Here is a 13,825-nt window from a genome sequence, read left to right as displayed (position 1 = left end):
CACACACATGCACGAGCACATACACAGACATGCACACAGTCACGCACAAGCACACACAGACACATAGGCATGCACACACATATGCACAAACACACATAGGCATGCACACACGCACAAACACACACAGATACATATAGACATGCACACACATGCACAAGCACATACACAGGCATGTACACAGTCATGCACAAGCACACACAGACACACATAGGCATGCATGCACACATGCACAAGCACACACACACAAGCACACACATAGGCATGCACACATGCATGCACAAGCACACACAGACACATAGTTGTGCACATACATGCACGAGCACACACAGACACATGAATGCATGCACACACATGCACACACACAGACACATGTAGACATGCACACACAGACACACATATGCTTGCACACACACATGCACAAGCACACACACACACACACGCAGGCACGTGTGTTTTGTTTGTCCTGCAAACAGCCATCGATTCTGACGGAAGGAACAAGTGAGCAAATGCAAAGGTGAAAGCCCTGTTCATGCAGCTCTGGTGCAGGATCGTCTTTGTGAGCACGAGAATGTGGCTCCCTGTCCTGGCTGCAGTGAGGGCTGGAATCTGAAGGTGCTGATGGATCCTTCCACCCCAGCCCCCGTGAATGCATCCTGTGTGAGATCTAGACACCTCGTGCTGGATTCAGGATGGGGAGACAAAGCTGGAACAAATGACAGCCCCTCGGAAATGAAGGTGTGGGAATCTGTGGTTCCTGTGAACTGCGAGCAGGAAGAATCACCTGGGATATGATGGGAGCCCATGGACTGGACCCTTCCAGAACCCAGCCAGGTTGGCTGACCAGCCTGGCCACCTCCACAAGTGCCACATTCCACTTTGTTTCTTCTGGAGTCACATTCCTGGAAGCACTGAATATGTCAACCCGGCATTTCATACTTCAGCCATCCAAGCACGGAAAAGGGCATGATCCCAAGCTGAAAAGGTGTATTTTGTATTCACACACTTGACTTTCAAGACCCTGAATGAATTTTGCTGAAATAAATATTCACCTTTGGGTTTCATCCAACTGTGATAAGTTTTAGTCCCAAGAAGTCTTTTCTTTTCCTTTCTCTCTTTTTAAAAGAATATTAAAAGTGACTGAAAAGAAGGATTTAGAGATGAATGGCTGTTTTCAACATGTCTTATACAATGAAAAGGAGTAAATGTATAATGTTTCTTAGAGAAATGGATTTAAGCAAAATGAGATTTAGAACCCGGTGGCTGTTTATTGCAATGTGAGACAGACATCCTTGCAGGTCTCAGTATAATGTCCTTGCAGACCTCAGTATTCAAACTTGAGCTGTCAGAAGGGAGGTGAGAATTAGGATGTCTGCCCATCCCGTATTGCCTGAGACTACTACCCTCTTTTTAGCACTAACCCCTTCATCCCTCACAAACCAGAATGATTGGTGTCCCTGGTTGAAATTACTATAGCTATAAGAAGTACTCACAGGAACCCATAAACCCAGTCCAGGTGACCAGTTCGTTTGTTCGTTCGTTCGTTTGTTCGTTCGTTCGTTCGTTCGTTCCTTCCTTCCTTCCTTCCTTCCTTCCTTCCTTCCTTCCTTCCTTCCTTCCTTCCTTCCTTCCTTCTTTCCTTCCTTCCTTCCTTCTATCCTTCCTTCCTTCCTTCCTTCTTCCCTCCTTCCGTTCCCTCCCTTCCTTCCCTCCCTTCCCTCCCTGTCTCACTCTGTCCCTCCCTCCCTGTCTCACTCTGTCACCCAGGCTGGAATGCAGTGGTTCAACCCTGGATCACTGCAACCTTCACCTCCCGGGCTCAAGCAATCCTCCCACCTCAGTCTTCCGAGTAGTTGGGACCACAAGTGCACGGTAGCGCTCAGCTAATTTTTTTGTATTTTGGGTAGAGATAGGGTTTCACCATGTTGCCCAGGCTGGTCTCAAACTTCTGAGCTCAACTGATATATTTCCTCGGCCTGCCAAAGTGCTGGAATTACAGGCATGAGCTGACATGCCCAGCCTACCAATTTTCACCTCACTTCATGTTGCATCTACATCATGGATTGTGCACAATGCCAAATGCAGTTATTTGTCAGGGCTCTAGAAATCACACCCTGTTTCCCATCCTAGCTCTAAAGTGACTAGGAACCACCTCTCACATTCAGGATGGAGAGAACTGACAATGGAGACTAAGGCTGAGATAAGTGGCAATGAAAGGCTTCCTTAGATGAGCTGCAGAATGACATGCACGCAGCTGTGGCCAATCACAGGCCTCGCCAACTGATGGAAGGTCCTGGGCTTGGCCTTCGTCATGTGAATATTCCTAGTGCTTGGCCTGGTCCCTGACACAAAGCACTCCTTAAAAAGTAGCTGCTGTACTGAAGGAAACTGTTCTGGCAAAAATGCAAAAAGGAGTTGTATTAGTCCGTTTTCACACTGCTGATAAAGACACAGCTGAGACTGGGCAATTTACAAAAGAAGAAGGCTTATTGGACTTACATTTTCACATGACTGGGGAGGCCTCACAATCATGGTGGAAGACAAGGAGGATCAAGTCCCATCTTACGTGGATGGTGGCAGGCAAAGAGAGAGCTTGTGCAGAGAAACTCCCCCGTATAAAACCATCAGATCTTGTGAGACTTATTCACTATCACGAGAACAGCACAGGAAAGACCTGCCCCCATGACTCAATTACCTCCCACCGGGTCCCTCCGCATCATGTGGGAATTCAAGATGAGATTTGGGTGGGGACACAGCCAAACCGTAACAGAAGTGTGTTTGTGCATGTGTGTGTATCTGCACGTTCTGTGCATGTGTGTATCTGCACGTTCTGTGCATGTGTGTGTCTGCATGTTCTGTGCATGTGTGTGTCTGCATGTTCTGTGCGTGTATGTGTGTGTCTATATGTGCACCAGTGCCCACCTGCTCCTGGCTTTTTTGGTGCCATCTCTGCATCAACAGGTCTCCTAAGAGCTCACAGTTGGAAGCTGATGTGGCTGGGCGTGGTCGGTGTTCTTCAGCTGATGCTGTGCCCTGGACCAGCTGAGAGCTGATGTGGAGGCTGCTCTGCAGGCCACCCTTCCTCTGGGGCAGTTTTGCGGGCCTCAGAGGTGGAGGTGGTCCAGGCACATCTACCCAAAAGCATCCTATTGGAGCCAGGTTGCTGCATTCCAGGCCCCACCAAGCTGAGGTTATATTTGCCATCTGCCTTCTTCACCGCTGTACTTCTTGTAGCCAGCGCTGGTTCATGGCAGCTGATGGTTAAACATTCAGGAATTTTTGCAAATTGGTTGTTAAACACAGCCACCATAAAAAATTAAATTATAGAAGCTTACAATTAAATAGATTATATTAGACACAAGGTCAGTCAATTCTCAGAACTCAATATTTCATAATTATTTCACTTATTTTACTATTATCGTGAGGTCATTGACATTGACTGTACCTGTAGGGTAGAAACGTTATATGAAGGACGTTGTGTTGCACTCGCATTGGCCAAGAAGGGAGTATTTATACCACAGAAATTGGCAGATGCTGCAAATCAGCATTTCCCCGCCCATGCCTGGGGTTGCTGGTTGTTACAGCTTTTCTGGCAGCCCCTGGCCTCTGCCCAGCGTGATGTCTGGCACAGAGCAGGGTGCTCATGCTTTGCACGTACAGTTCCTTGAGTCATCCCAGTGTGAATGTGTCCCCTGCTTCTGGCTGGGGATCTGTGACTAGTACATGCCTCGCCTTGTGCCACTTCCCCTCCTGGGAGCAGCTCTGGAACCTTTCTGTATTCGTTTCCGTGGCTGCCAAAACTAATGACCACAAATGGTGTGGCTTAAAACAACAGAAATGTATTCTGTCCCAGTTCTGGGGGCCAGGGGTCTGAAATAAAGGTGTTGGCAGGGCTGTGCTCTCTCTGAAGACCAAGAAGGGGGTCCTGCCTCGCCTCTTCTGGCACCTGGTGGCCCCTGGCAATCCTTCGCACTTTTTGGTTTGTGGCTGCGTCACTCCAGTCTCTGCCTCTGTAGTCACATGGCATTCTTCTCTGTGTGTCTGTCTGTGGGTCTTCCCCCTTCTTAGAAGGCTGCCAGTCATTGGAGTTAGAGCCCATGAGTGCCACCTAATCTTAACTAATTACATCTGCGAAGACCCTGTCTCCAAATAAAGTCTCCTGAGGTTCCAGGAAGATGTGTATTTGGGGGAGCAGTGTTCAACCTACTATGGAATCTGTGCCGTAGAAACTGCAGGTAATTCTGTCCCTCTGAAGTCATGAGGAAAGTCCCAAGGGTTGCCTGGCACCAGTCATGACCAATGAGCAAAAGGGCCCTCCTGGACAATGTTTGGCACTTTGCTTTCACAGTGACTTTGCGGACAGCAAGAGAACGGCTCCACAGTCGTCCTTATGCCATGGGGTCAGCGACCCTGGCGTCTCCCCCTCTACTTTCTCCCACATGCACCCAAGTAAGTATGCTATATTTGCAGTGCCTGCATAATTTCTTTTTAAAAAGTTTTAAGTTCTTTTTTTTTTTTTTGAGACACAGTTTCCGTCTCCCAGGCTGGAGTGCAGCAGCACAATCTCAGCCTGCATCATTTTCTTTTTAAAATTTTTTAAGTTCTCTTTTTTTTTTTTTTGAGACACAGTCCCCATCACCCAGGCTGGAGTGCAGTGGCACAATCTCGGCTCACTGCAACCTCCACCTCCTGGGTTCAGCTTTTATTTATTGGTTTTTCTCTTTCTTCTTTTTAATTTCAACAGTTTTTGGGGTACAGGTGTTTTTTTTGTTACATGGATAAGTTCTTCAGTGTTGATTTCTGAGATTTTAGTGAATCTGTCACCCAAGCAGGGTACATCTACTCAATTTGTAGACTTTTATCCCTTACCCGCCTCCCAGCCTTTCCCACCAAGCCCCCAAAGTCCATTATATCACTCATGCTTTTGCATCCTCATAGCTTAGCTCCTACCTTTTTTTTTTTTTTTTGAGACAGGGTCTTGGTCTGTCACCCAGGCTGGAGTGCAGTGGTGTGATCTCAGCTCACCGCAACCTCTGCCTCCTGGGCTCAAGCGATCCTCCCACTTCAGCCCCCAAAGTAGCTGGATTACAGGCTTGTGCCACTATGCCTGGCTAATTTTTGTATTTTTTAGAAGAGATGGGATTTTGCCATATTGGCCAGGCTGGTCTGGAACTCGTGACCTCAAGTGATCTGCCCGCCTCGGCCTCCCAAAGTGCTGGGATTACAGATGTGAGCCACCGCACCCAGCCTAATTTTTAATTTTTGTGGATACATGGGAGGTGCATATATTTATGGGGTACAAGAGATGTTTTAATACAGGCCTGCAATGTGAAATGAGCATATCATGGAGAATTTCCATCCCTTCAAGCATTTCTCCTTTGAGTTGCAAACAATCCAATCACACTCTTTAAATTATTTTAAAATGTACAGTTAAGTTATTAATGACTATAGTAACCCCGTCATGCTACCAAATAATAGATCTTATTCATTCTTCCTATTTTTTTTTGTACCCATTAACCATCATCACCTTCCCCATCCTACTGCACCACCCTTCTGAGCCTCTGGTAACCATCCTTCTACTCTTTATGTTCATGAATTCACTTGTTATGATTTTTAGATCCCACAGATAAATGAGAGTATGCTATGTTTGTCTTTCTGTGCCTGGCTTATTTCATGGAACATAATGATCTCCAGTTCCATCCATGTTGTTGCAAATGACTGGATCTCATTCTTTTTTTATGGCTGAGTGGTACTCTATTGTGTGTATGTATCACATTTTCTTTATCCATTCAACTGTTGATGGACCCTTAGGTTGCTTCCAAATCTTAGCTGTTGTAAACAGTGCTGCAACAAACAGAGGAGTACACATATCTCTTTGATTTACTGATTTCCTTTCTTTTGGGTATATACCCAGCAATGAGATAAGTGGATCATATAGTAGCTTAACTTTTAGTTTTTGAGGAACTTCCAAACTGTTCTCCATAGCGGTTGTACTAATTTACATTCCCACCAACAGAGTACGAGGATTCTCTTTTCTTCACATCTTCTCCAGCATTTGTTATTGCCTGTCTTTTGAATAAAAGCCATTTTGACTGAGGTGAGATTCTATCTTACTGTGGTTTTGATTTGCATTTCTCTGATGATCACAGATGTTGAGTACCTTTTCATAGGCCTGTTTGCTCTTTGTATGTCTTCTTTTGAGAAATGCCTATTCAAATCTTTTGCCCATTTTTTGATTGGACTATTAGATTTTTTTCCTATAGAGTTGTTTGATCGCCTTGTGTGTTCTGGTTATTAATCCTGCCTGCATCATTTTCTTTCTTTTCTTTTCTTTTTCTTTGAGATGGAGTCTCCCTCTGTCGCCCAGGTTGGAGAGTAGTAGCTCGATCACTGCAACCTCCACCTTCTGGGCTCAAGCGATTCCCTTGCCTCAGTTGCCTGAGTAGCTGGGATTACAGGCCTGCACCACCACGCCCAGCGAATTTTTGTATTTTTAGTAGAGACAGGGTTTCACCATGTTGGCCAGGCTGGTCTCGAACTCCTGACCTCAAGTGATCTGCCTGCCTCAGCCTCCCAAAATGCTGGGATTAGAGGTGCAAGGTACCAAACCTGGCCCCGCCTGTATCATTTTCTAGGAAGACTCACACCTCTGTGGATGGCCTCTGTGGTGTCACCTTCTTGAGGTTAGGGTTCAGCCTCTCATTCTAACAACCTGTAAAGCTGTTGTCTGCTGCCTGTATGCATGCTGGCCCAATCTGGTGGCCAACTTCAACAGAAGCTTCGTGAACACTTGACACAGAGAGACGTGCATTAACCTCTTTTGATCTTGCTGTGATGATAGTAATACCTGATATTTTTGGGGCAGTTAGTGGTTGTCAAAGCTGACGTCATTTGTATTATCTCTTTGGATCCTCGTTGCAATCTCATGAAAAAGCCAGAAAGATACACATTCTCAAATATACAAACTTTTGCTTAAAACTTCAGAGAGCTCATGGAGCTCTAGAAAAGATCAGTGGTCCCCTTAAAAGTCCAGGAACCACGGCCGGGCACGGTAGGCTCGCGCCTGTAATCCCAACACTTTGGGAGGCTGAGGTGGGTGGATCATGAGGTCAAGAGATTGAGACCATCCTGGCCAACATGGTGAAACCCTGTCTCTACTAAAAATATAAAACTTAGCTGGGTGTGGTGGTGCACACCTGTAGTCCCAGCTACTCGGGAGGCTGAGGGAGGAGACCTGCTTGAATCCAGGAGGTGGAGGTTGCAGTGAGCCAAGATTGTGCCGCTGCATTCCAGCCTGGCGACAGAGCAAGACTCTGTCTCAAAAAAAAAAAAAAAAAAAGAGTTCAGGAACCCCAGGATAAGAAGTCAGGAAAGGAAAGTATCTTCAAAGCTGATGGCATGACTGTCTCCTGCCAGGCTCCCCACTGTCTGAACCCAGCTGAAAGGCAGCAGGGATGCTGATGGGGATCTGGAGGCACAGGACAGTGGAGCAGGCTGGGGGCCACGGAGAGCAGATCTGCAAACAGAGGGTTTCTGTACAGGATAGGCAGAAGGCCCAGCTGCAGGAGTTGGGCTGCAAGAGACAAGCAGCAGGGCGGGGTACTGGGTTCCAGGGACCCAAGCAGAGGCAGGCCCAGCTCTCAGCTGTCTGCCCATCAGGACCCCTGGGGGGAGTTTGGGGGGAAAATGCAGATTCCTGAGCCCGGAGCCCCAAGGTCTGGCCTCAGGGACTCTTGGGTGGGGTTTGGTAATCTATCATTTTAGCTGTATTGAACCAGTGTTAGCAAGCCCAGGGCAGGGGCTGCAGACGGTCCCTGCTGAGGACCAGGGCTGGTCACTGGGTGCTGGACACCTTGGCCTGGGAAAGTCAGAGGGGAGGAATTCAAGCTCAACTTCAAGTCTCCAGAAATCCCAAACCCTCCTTTCATCAGCCAGTTGTGGAAACCTGCGCTTTCTTCTCTTCTTGAGGGCAAGCTGACCCTAAGAGGTGGGCCTTAGGCGTCTGTGCACAGGGCTGGCAAGAAGCTGGGGTGGGGGTGGATGGAAAATGCAGAGACAAGAGCTCAGAGGGCAGCAAGGGCCAACCCGAGGAGCCACTTCTGAGCAGCTGTGAGCAGATATGTCTAGGGCCTGCCAGGCCCCAGACCTGAGCTGTGCTCACCTGGCCCCATCCCAGCCTCCTTTCCACTGCCCACAGCTGGCCAGGCAGGGGCATGACAGCCTTCCTCAGCCCTCCCTCCTGGCTCTGCTTTGGCCAGCCCTGCCCACAGGGTCAGAGGCCCACTGCGTTTGCTTCTGGGGGACTCCGAACAGCCAGCTCCCGGCCCTCTTTCAGCCTACCTCAGGGACCCTGGTACACAAAAGGAAGTCATGGAAGGGATGTGCAGGTGGGGGGCAGGGGCAGGATTTGTCCAAACCACCAATATTTTAGTTTCTTTTTTTTCTTTTGAGATGGAGTCTCACTCTGTTGCCCAGGCTGGGGTGCAGTGGCATGATCTTGGCTCACTGAAACCTCTGCCTCCCAGGTTCAAACAATTTTCCTGCCTCAGCCTCCTGAGTAGCTGGGACCACAGGTGCGTGCCACCATGCCCAGCTAATTTTTGTATTTTTGGTAGAGATGGGGTTTCACTATATTGGCCAGGCTGGTCTCAAACTCCAGATCCCATGATCCACCCACCTTGGCCTCCCAAAGTGCTGGGATTACAGGTGTGAGCCACCGTACCCAGCACCGTTTTGAGTCTTTTAAAAAACACAGTATCATAATCTATGTATTATTTAATAATGAATTTAAGGATTTTTCATGTCACTACATAGAGATCCAGCTCTTTTAAAAACATGACGCAGGGCATTTTTATTTTTTCAGAGCAGCTTGACTTCTTCCCAAGACATCTTCAGTAAGAAGTATTGATGTGTATGAACTGAGTGATAGAGGCTCATTTACCAGAAACCTGGGCGAAGCAGAGCTGGGCTTGGCTTGTCCATGTGATTCCCCCTTACTGACCAGCATAGGCCCCTCTCTCCCGGGGCCCAGGGTTTTACAATCAGAGGTCAAGTTCTAAGGAAGGAAGTTTGGGAGCTCAGAGCTGGGAGGTGACTCACTGGGTTTGCGAATTCTTCACAGATTAGCAACACTTTTTCTTGCTAGTTCATTGTTAGTGAGTTGGGAATGTTTTCCTTTTTCTGCTTTAGTGAGGTAATGTCATTATTTTACACATGCCTCTAATTGGAGCTCCCTCCCTTCCTCAAAAACTAATCGAGCCTTTTCCAGGTCAGGTTGGTGCTTAGTCATCTAGAACACGAGTCCCGTCCTCTTCCCTTAATCTTTCCCAGGCTGGATTTCGTCTTTGAAACAATAGGAAATGACAGGCTCTATTTTCTTTTCTTAAAAGGACTCAATCCATGGAGTCATGAGTTTGGAACAGGGAAAGTGTGGGGAATTAATACGTCCTCCCAATCAGAAGTGACCAGCTTTCCTCTCTTTGTTCGGCTGAGCCTCTGCAGCCTGAGCTCATGATATCACAGGCAGTTCGCTTCAAAGCAGGAAGGCGGCATTTTCACCCAAAGACAAATTTCCAATTGGATTTTCTGTTAGACCCATTGGAAAGAAATGCAATTAGGCAGTGAACAGTCTTGGGGCAAAGACTGGAAACTTTTCAACGTTTCTGCCAGAAATAATTTGTTAGGCCCTTGAGGTCTTTTTGCATTGGTGATATTAACTGCATCTTAAATTGTCCATGTGAGTCAGTCACCAGAATACTCAGGATAATCACTCTTAGGATAAGAGTAATGATTTTAATTTCTTCAACGGAATTCAACTGTAATTTGGTCATTTCCAAGATGTCAAGATTAACTGGATGGTGTTCAGTGGCCTTAAAATCAGGAGCAATTACTATTCTGAGTCAGAAGGTCAAGGTTTGAGGCCGGACCCAGCCTGCTCCTGGCTGTAGGTTCCTTATTTGTTCACAATCCGGAGACAAAAGACAATATTAGGAGCAGATAATGGAGCCACAGCCAGGAGCAGGCTAAATGATGCCGCCCAAAGTGGATAATGTTCTTAGAGCCAGGACACAGGCATGTGCCAAAGCCCAAAATATCAATATCCTCCAGGTGCCCTTCACCCTTTTAGCCTTATTTTCCCTCACTCTGGCTGTTCCCTGTTCTCAAATGTGCTGTTCCTGTTCCCACCTCCTGGCTGTTCCTTTCCCTACCTTCCTTCACCTTTGGAAATTCTGCCTATTCTTCATGGACCACATTGAGCGCGATCTCTGATAAGCTTCCCGTAGTTCATTTGGTGGAATCATTTTCTCTGAGTTCCCAGGGCCACTTGGTTTGGCCATTTACTGTCATTCTTTGATGTCTGTCTGTTTGTTTGTTTGTTTATTTATTTATGTATTTATGATTTTTTTGAGACAGAGTTTTGCACTTGTCATCCAGGCTGGAGTGCATTGGCACAATCTTGACTCACTGCAACCTCCGCCTCCCAGGTTCAAGCAATTCTCCTCCCTCAACCTCCTGAGTAACTGGGATTACAGGTATGTGCCACATGCCTGGCTAATTTTTATATTTTTAGTAGAGACGGGGTTTCACCATGTTGGCCAGGCTGGTCTCGAACTCCTGACCTCAGGTGATCCACCCGTCTTGGTGTCCCAAAGTGCTGGAATTACAGGCATGAGCCACCACACTGGCCCTTGATGTCGATTGTTTTTTTAGAGTCAGAGTCTCACTCTGTGGCCCAGGCTGGAGTGCAGTGGCACAATCTCGGCTCACTGCAACCTCGGCCTCCCAGGTTCAACAGACTCTCAAGCCTCAGCCTCCTGAGTAGCTGGGATTACAGGCGCCTGCCACCATGCCCGGCTTTTATATTTTTAGTAGAGATGGGATTTCACCATGTTGGCCAGGCTGGTCTCGAACTCCTGACCTCAAGTGATCCACCTGCCTCAGCCTCCCAAAGTGCTGGGATTATAGGTGTGAGCTACGGTGCCTGGCCTACTGTCATTCTTACATTCTGCCTTATGCAGCTAAGTCCCTGAAGGATAAAGAAAGGACCTCTGCTGAATCTGCTCATGGGCTCGGCAAAGAGACGAAGGGATCAAAGGGAGAGAGAAAGAGGAGGGCAGGAGGTGCAGTTCCTTCCTGGGTGGACCCAGGGGCTCCTCCTGGAGCCGGGGTCAGGTAGGGCCCGGGTGAGAGAAAAAGGTCTGACCTGAGGTTTCTCTCGAATGTTCCTGGGGTGCGGATGGCTGCAGGGTCAGGAAAAAGGAGCCCTTTAGGCTCTCCAAGGTGGTCACATCCTTTTCAGGGCACAAAGGAAGGGGAGTTAATAGCAGCAGCAGTGCCCAAAGAGGTGACAGTAACAGCAGCTGCCACAGGACCATGGCCAGGTTGTGTGTTAGGAGCAAAAAGGAGCAGAGGGCTGAGTGTGGCCAGGGGAGGGAAGGGGCACAACTCCTGTGGTTGTGGCACTGTGGGGGTCAGAGCCCACGAAGGTGAGGCTGCAGTCCCAGGGGGACAGGGGCCTGTGCACTGAGTCTTCGGGGTTTGGAGACAAGAGACATGCAGGGGTATCCCCAGGAAGGTGGGCAGAGGTCGGGTAAGGTGGAGCTGGGTTCCCACATTTCTGTGCCTGGGATTTTGATATCTGATTTTGTTCTCAGTTGGTGAGGGCAGGGAAATATCTGTCCCATTTTATCAGTGAATTGAGCAGGCTTCTCCATGCCTGACTTCACACACTAGCTCAGCACTGTCCAATAGAACTGTCTGCACTGTCCAAGACAGTAGCCACTGGCCATGTGGCTATTGAGCACTTGAAATGTGACTAGTGCAACTGAGCAGGTGGCTTTTACATTTTATTAATTGATTTAAATTTAAATGTAAATAACCACATGCGGCTGGTGGCTCAATCCTGGACAGCACAGCCCGGAACTGACAGCATCTGCAATTAGCTACTCTCATTCATTCTCCTGGGAGCCTGGCGCTGTGCCACACCCAGAGGAGGTGACTGTTAATTTGAAATTCCTAGAAATGACGTAGTAGTCCCGGATCCTTAGTTGGCTTCCTGAATCCTCCCTTATGGGCTGATGGTTATCGTGGCTCTTTCCTGCCTTCTCTTTAGCTGTGGACCAGTGAGGCTTCCAGTTCACAGAGCATTTGTTGGAGTATTTAGGATTTAATCTCCAAGGCTACCATCCAGTCTTGGAGTGGAGTTTGGCCAACTCCACACTGGTGCTCAGGCTTACAATGGGTTTTTAAAACCAAATGACCATAGTTCCGGGTTACAACTACCCTGCCAAAACTGAGCACAGTGTAAGTCCATGTGCTGGAGACTTGACAATGAACTTGGCTGCAGAATCCAAGGAAGTTCAGGCCTTGACACTTTTCCTCTGAGCTCTGCAGATGCAATTATTTCTCCTCCGCGAACTCAACTCTATAGCAGGGCTGAAGGAAACTGGCTTGTTCTCTCCCTCAGTGACTTGTTCTTACAAGGCTTTTGAGTTTTGCGAAATGCCCTTAGTGTGGTCTAAATGGTGCAACCTCGGCCACACGGGATGCTGGATGCTGCCTCTCACGGGGAAGAAATCATTGATGATGAAAGTTGAAATGTATTGTTGTCACTATGTGTAAAGCACCATGACTCTCAACACCACCAGGAAGTAGACCATTATTATGCCCATTTTACAGATGAGGAAACTGAGCCACAGCTAAGTCACCCCAAGACTGAGCTAGGACCAAGTCAGAGCAGAATCTGGGAGACAAGAGTGACACAGTGAATGAGGAAACCCCAAGTTCAGGGCTGAAGCAGAGTCATGTCTAGTCTGGTTGATGTTAGTGTTCCAGGGGTCCAGGGTGACAGGCAGGAAGTGGGGTGGAAGCTTCAGGGCAGTGGTGCTTCTCAGGAGGTCCCGCTGGACTTGTGGGGGATGCGTGGAGCGGTGCCGAGACCCAGGGAGATGGAAGAGAGGCCGGCTTGGTTCCCCTGACTGCCTGGCACTGGGCTTTGGTTCCTGGAGCAGGAACTGGTTTCCAGGGACTCATGGAGAAGGCTGGGGGGAGACTGGAAGGGGGATCTTGTGGGCGCTTCTTTCCAAGACTCCCCAGATGCCAGGTGTGTAAGTGGCTGACTTTCCCGACAGCACGAGCTAGTGGGGAGGGTCTCTGATGTTCCTTTGGGCGTGGCTCCCACTCGCTGAGGTTGCACGTGACGCTGCCCAGCATTGTGGCTCAGCAGGGCCTGACACACGCCGCGGTCCACAGAACTCTCACATTGGATGCTGGAAGTCAGTTTCCTGAGATGGAGATTTGTGCACGAGAGATTTATTGAAGGAGTGTTCTCCGGGGAAACACCTGTAAGAAAGGGGGGAGGAGTAATTCTCTGCAGAAGAGGACAGGTGAGGGCCATTCACAACCACTCCTCTCGGCAGCTGCGGGCTGGGTGCCTGGGAACAGGGCACCAACATCACACACAGGTCCGTTTGTGGGGTCAACAGTGGGACTGCTTCCAGGCTCCCCAGAGCCCGCTTGGTCCCTGGGCTTCTCCCTGAAGCAGTAGCAAATGTCATGCTGCTACAGGTCCCAGCAGCCCCTCAGACAGGCCTGTGTGTATCCAGAAGAGTAGAATTTCACAGCAGGCAGCTCATGGATGGAAAGTCAGCATTAGCAGCAAGTAGCTGAGGTAGGCACGTGCAAACCTCCCAGAGGGAACTGTCTTCTTTTCACAGGACTCCTGGGACCCCACAGCTTGGAAACTGTGGGGGCTCTGCTGCGCAGAAAGCACAAAAGCAAGAAGTGGCAGCCCACATGAGCCCGTGGTCCCTGGGAGGACTTCCACCCG

The sequence above is a fragment of the Macaca nemestrina genome, chromosome 4, assembly GCF_043159975.1.
Source record: "Macaca nemestrina isolate mMacNem1 chromosome 4, mMacNem.hap1, whole genome shotgun sequence".
NCBI classification, from domain to species: domain Eukaryota; kingdom Metazoa; phylum Chordata; class Mammalia; order Primates; family Cercopithecidae; genus Macaca; species Macaca nemestrina.
The sequence above is the reverse complement of the archived record's forward strand: the minus strand, read 5'-3'. Positions refer to the sequence as shown.